This window comes from Phodopus roborovskii, unplaced genomic scaffold, assembly GCF_943737965.1.
Source record: "Phodopus roborovskii unplaced genomic scaffold, PHOROB, whole genome shotgun sequence".
Lineage (NCBI taxonomy): Eukaryota > Metazoa > Chordata > Mammalia > Rodentia > Cricetidae > Phodopus > Phodopus roborovskii.
The window spans coordinates 34,271,472-34,277,856 of NW_026126517.1; positions in this window are offsets into that span (position 1 = coordinate 34,271,472).

Consider the following 6,385-nt stretch of genomic DNA (forward strand, 5'->3'; position numbering starts at 1 on the left):
CACCCCTATAATTCCAGCACTTAGGGAGCCAATGGAGGGGAATTGTGTTGAGTTCTGGATCAGCCTGAGGCACATAGTGAGACCCTGTCACAAACAGGCCATCTGGGTAAGCCCCACTAAGAAGAGATTTGAGGAAGAGTGGAAAGTGTTCCTGGCAGAAGAAAGAGCTAGGAAGAATCCTCTAGTGCTGGAACTTGTGCCTATATTTTACACAGTTAAATATCAAAGAGGTCAGCGGTGCAGGACAAAGGAACACACACACACACAGGAAAGGAGACAGCAAAATGGAAAGGCCATGAGTAGAGGTTCATATGCTGGCATGAGGATTTCAGGTTTTCCTCTGAGTACCCAGTGGTTAGAATGTTATTGGTGTGATTGATTGATGATGATGATGATGATGATGATAGCAGATGTCACGTGCACCCCCTTCGCTCCCCTGTACTTGTTTCTTACTCTGTAGAACGAGGATGGTAATATAGATCTGGCAGGCTTGTTGTTGGGTCTATAGTGATTGTAAAGCTCTGTGTTCCTCTGACCCTCTCTTCCAAACTCCAGAATCCAGTCTTCCTTCAGTCTGAGCTGCTCACAGCTGTGACAGGAAGGGAAGTCATCAGGAACCCTGCACAGAAGAGGCTGGGGATAGAGTTCTGCTGTGAAGTAATCTTGTCATAGAAAGCCTCGGACATCCCAACCTCCTTAGCAGCCTAGGAGGAGAGCAGCCAGCTGGAGACCCAGACTCATAGCTCTCAAGGCTCCTGGGGGCATGACCGAGGTGACAGACCTGGGGCGGGGGGGGGGGGCTCTAACAGACCCACACTGCAAACATGGGGCAGGTCTTGCCACTTCCCTTCCCTCTCCCTTGCTAAATCATTAGATTACATTCCTAAAGCTAGTCGCTCCCTTTTGCCTAACTCGTTCCTAAAACTGACCACAAAGATCCAACTATCAAAACACCAAGGTCCAGCAAACAAAATGCAGTATTGGGATACGCTGACTATCATATCCAATCAGGACTCACCAATTCATCCTAACACAGACTTTCCCTTTTCTTCTTAAAAACCATTCCTGCAGAGACAACTTTGCCTGATCTGCTCTTTGCCTGATCCAGAGGAATCCACTTTCTTTCCTAGGTGTGGCTATCAACCCCTCCTGGAGTCCTCTTGTTTATATAAATCAACCTGCATTTCTTAGGACGCTTTCTCATATACGAATCAATAAAATGGAACACATAAAAATCACGTGCTTGGCAGCTCAAATACCTCCTACTTGGAGTACTATATCCTTCCCTCACTCCTATTCCTCAAGCCATACTAGCTTTCTGGGATAAGAATTAGCTACAGGAGTGGAGCATGGTTAAACCCAGCAGTTAGGAGGAAAAGACAGGCAGATCTCTATGAGTTCCAAGCTAGCTTGGGCAACATAGTGAGACTTTCTCAAAACACACACACACACACACACACACACACACACACACACACACTGCCCTTCTCAGGTTCTGTTTCCAGCACCCACATGGAGCTTATAGCCAACTTTAACTCCAGTTCCAGGATTTCTGACACCTTCTGGCATCCACAGGACCAGACACACACATGGTGCACAGACACACATACAGGCAAAACAGGAGCACATAAAATTAAAAAAAAAAAAAAGAAAGAAAGAAAGAAAGAAAGAAAGAAAGAAAGAAAAGGAAAGAAAGAAAAAGAAAAAATTAGACACAGGAGCTTAAGAGGTTATTTCCATTTTGACACCATAGAAACCAGAATCAGAATCACTTCCACTGAGTATCTTTTGCATGAGACAGAAAAAAAAATTTGATTGTTGAGACAGAATGTCCCCACCCCATGCTACCCACCCCCACACAGGAAAAATTATCTGGAAGGGAAACCAGAGTGCCTGGTGAACCTATAATCTTCCACCTTTCCCTCTTCCTGGTCTGACTCTTGAAGGAAAGCTTACACTGTATCATTCAGGGATTCTCTCTCTGTCTCTGTCTCTTTCTTTCTCTTTCTCTCTGTCCCTTTCTCTTCCCTTCTAGACCATGTTTAACTCTGTTTCACATTTCTATGTAGGGTTTTTGTTGTGGCTTTTTATTTTGAGATAGGGTCTCACTATGTAGCTCTGGCTGGCCTAGAACTCACAGAGATCTGTCTGCCTCTGCCTCTGCCTCCTGGGTACTGGGATTTAAGGTGTGTGCCACCACACTCAGCTCTGCCAGTGCCCTGCTGAGAGTTCAAACTGAGATAGCAGCTAGCTGTCATTCTTGCTAAGCTACATACTGTTAAGCCCTTTCCAAGCATTCTCTCCTTTTATGACCAAGACATTGTAGCCAATAAATCTTTTAGCTTCACTTGCTTTAAACTTTTTTTATTGTGTGTATATTTGTGCCTATGTGTGGGTATGTACCCATGAGTGCAGGAGTCACAGGCCATTACATGTCATCCACCATGAGTTCTCTTCAAGATCAGTATTTGCTTTTAACTAGTGAGCCATCTGTCTCTTCAGCACCTTCACTTGCCTTTATTTGATTTGGACAATCATTAATTTGAAAGTCTTGTTGGCATAGGCCTGTAATCTTAACTCAGGAGGCTGATGCAGGAGGATTGAAAATTTAAGGCCAACCTGAGATACATATTAAGTTCTAGACCATCCTGGGCTACAATGAGACTTTATCTTGAAAGAGAGGAGTGGGGACTGGGGATTTAGCTCAGTGGCAGAGCACTTGCCTAGAATGTTTAATGTCCTAGACAACCCTAATATGTCAAAAAAAATTGAAAAAATAACTAATTTGAGCTGGGTTAGTGGTATGTATTTATAATAGTAGAACTCTGGAAGCAGAGATGTTGTGGGGTAGCCCCAGAGAAGACTGCTTAGATACAGATATAAGCCAGTAGAAAGTCTTTTTTAGCTGGCTGGCTGGTGACTACACTGGGTGTTTGGGGTCCCAGTGTAGCATCAAGCCTTCCTCAGGGTGAACTTTTAAGCACAAAACCATGTTCTGGATTGACATACTTCAGTTAGCAAAAACAGTTAGCCAGAAGCAGAACTACAGAAGGTAACAAGCAATATTAGCACATTTAGAGACTTTCCCGGAATGATGACTTTGATGGATTAGGCCTTTGTCTTTTTTGGGGGGGGAGGCAGGTGCTAACTTCTACATGCTGAGTTTTATGGCCTAAATGGTACTTCTATCATGGAGTCAGTTGTACTAAGGTCTGGGGCCCTGTTATAGATGTAAGAGGGTCAGGTGCTCAAGGTCATTCTTGGCCTTCATACTGGAGACTAATTGGCCCTATAATATGAGGCCTCACCTCAAAAAGAAGGAAGGAAGGAAGGGAAGAAGAGAGGTAGGGAAAGGGGGAGGGAGGAAAAGAGGGATGGAGAAAGGAGGGAAGGAAAAGAAAGAAAAAAAGAAAAAGCCTAACTATTCAAGAGTTCAAGGTTAGCCTAGGCAACTTAGTGACACTCTTGTTTCAAGATAATTTCTTTTTTACCCCCATCCCACCAGCCCCTTCCTTTCTTCCTTCCTCCCTCTTTCTTTCAACAGGGCCTGATTCTGTAGCTCAGGAATGTCTGAAACTCAGGTTGGCTTTGAGCTAGCAGTAATTTTTCTTCCTCAATTTATGAAGTGCTGGATTATAGATATGAGCCACCATACCATATGAAATCAAAGCTTTAAAAAGTCAGTTAGCAATATAACTCAGTGGTAGAACATTTATCCAACATGCCCAAGACCCTGTGTTCCATTCCCACTAGTGAAAAAAAAATGTGTAATTAATTTGGAAGGCACACAGCTGAGCAATGTATTATTAGTCTCCCACCAGCTTTGCTGTAAACTTCACCATCACCTTTGACTAAAATCCCCTTCGGCAAAAGTTGCTTTTGGTTCTCTTTCCCCATCTTAAACTGCAAAGTTAGGTATTCCCTAGAAAAGGAACTAAAAAAGGACAAACAAAGACTACTAAGAGTTCAGAAAGTCAGTTGAATGGTGGCAGTGCATGCCTTTAATCTCAGCTTTTAAGAGACAGGAAGATCTCTGACGTCGAGGCCAGCCTGGTCTACAGAATAAGTTCCAGGACAGCTAGAGCTACATAGAGAAATCTTGTTTTGAAAACCATAAAGGAAAAAAAAAAAAAAAAGGAGTTTTTTTTTTTTTTTTTTTTTTTTTAGAACAGGGGCTCTCTGATAGGCTTCGCATAACATCAAACCACTGGCCAACAATTCACTGATCTTGTTCTTTGATTACATCAAGTAGAGCCATTTGGGATGGATGTTACCTGCCTATAATTCTAGCAGTTGGGAGGTAGGGGCCGGAGCATCAGGCATTGAAGGGCATCCTTAGCATAATAGTCAGCTTGAAACCAGCCTGGGCCATGTGAGACCCTGTCTCAAATTTTTTAAAATTAAATTAAAAGTGGAATAATGTTTAACTTACAAGGAAATAGTACATTTGCCTAAGAATCAGTGGGCAAGGGCTCGTTCACCATGTGCAAAGCCTTGGTTTTTGTGTTTTGTTTATCATGTTTTTAAAATTTATTGCTTGTAAGCACAAGTGTGTGCAGAAGCATATGTTAGTTCATGCAAGTGTGGAGGGCAGAAGTTGATGTTGGAAATAAGATGTCTTCCTCTGTCCTTCTCCATCTTATTTTTCAAGGCAGGGTCTCTCACTGAACCTGGAGCTTACTAGTGGCCTAGGCTAGCTGGCCAGTGAGCTCCCAGGATATTCCTGTTTCCACTTCCCCAGCATTAAGACTTCAGGCACACCTCCATGTCCCACTTTTTACATGGGTACTGGGTCTCTGAACTCACCTTTATGTTTGTATAGAAAGCACTTTACCAACTGGACCTTCTCCCATCCCCTTTTCTTATAACTTGTCTATCTTTGAGATAGGTTCTTATGTAGCCCAGATGGGCCTTGAACTCCATATGTAGCTGAGGATGATCTTGAACTTCTGATCCTCCTTCCTGTGTATGGGTACTTTGCTTGCACGTATGTCTGTGAACACATGCGTGCTAGAAGAGGGCACTGGATCATCCCCTAGTACTAGAGTTACAGATGATTGTGAGCTGCCATGTGGGTGCTGGGAATAAAATCCAGATCTGCTGGTTCAGCAGCCTGTGTTTTTAGCTTCTGAGTCATCTCTCCAGCCCCAGGGATATTGGCTTTTACTTGGCAAGCAAATGGATCTGAGTCTGGTAGCAATATTGAAAAACATACATCTCCCTTTCTTGGTCCATAACTCCTCAGAATCTGTTCATAATTTTTTTAAGGCCAGATGTGGTGTCAGATATGTATAATCCCAGCACTTTGGAGTTGGGGGCAGGAGGATCAAGAGTCCAGACTTAAGTTACATGAGACCCTGTCTAAAAACAAGCAAACAACAAACAGGGCCATTTAAATTGCTCAGTAGGTAAAGGTGCTTGCTATCAAGTTGGACAATCTGAGTTCAATCCCTATAATCCAGATGGTAGGAGAGAACTAACTCCCACAAGTAATCCTTTGCCTTCCCAAAATACACCTGCCACACACACAAACTGATGTCTCACAGCGACAGAATGGCGGGAAGCCTTCACATTGGTTATTATCAAGTTTCATTCCTTCTTCGCCAATTCTGCATGCTACTTAGCCTTGGCATTGTATAAGAGGAAGCGAGACAACTTCACTGTACAGATTTGTGTCCTCTCAGGATACAGACAGCTAAGATTTCTGTCCTTGAAGTGGTATCTATAGGGGCTGAGGGACAGAGGACAACACAGATGGATCCCCTTTGTCATTCTTTGAATTTTCATGTTTTCTGGTGGCAATGAGCCTAGCCTGAGTGGATAATTAGAACACACTCACAGGGTCAAGAAAGGTAAAGGAGACTGATCAGTGAAAACAGTACGTGTTGACGAGATGCTTGTCATGTGCTTGGTACTAGTACCAAGATATGTAGGTACCAGATATACAACAGAATTGGACTTAGTTATGAGCTGCCATGTGAGTGCTGGGAACTGAACCAGGGTCCTCTGAAAGAGTAGCCAGTGACCTCTGAGCCATCTCTCCAGCCCACCCCCTTTTGTTTTTTTGTTTGAGACACGGTTTTTTGATTGTTTCTCGAGACAGGGCTTCTCTGCTTTGCTTTGGAGCCTGTCCTGGAACTACCTCTGTAGACCAGGATGGTCTCGAACTCACAGAGATCCACCTGCCTCTGCCTCCTGAGTGCTGGGACTAAGAGCGTGCGCCACCAAGGCCTGGCAAGACAGAGGTTCTCTTTATAACAGCTCTGGCTGTCCTGGAACTTGCTCTGAAGACCAGGCTGGGCTTGAACTTGGACAAGGAGGGTGGGGCCTAAAGAGATGTGAGGGCTCATCTAGGGCAGGGACTGATGCAGTCTTACAACTTTGT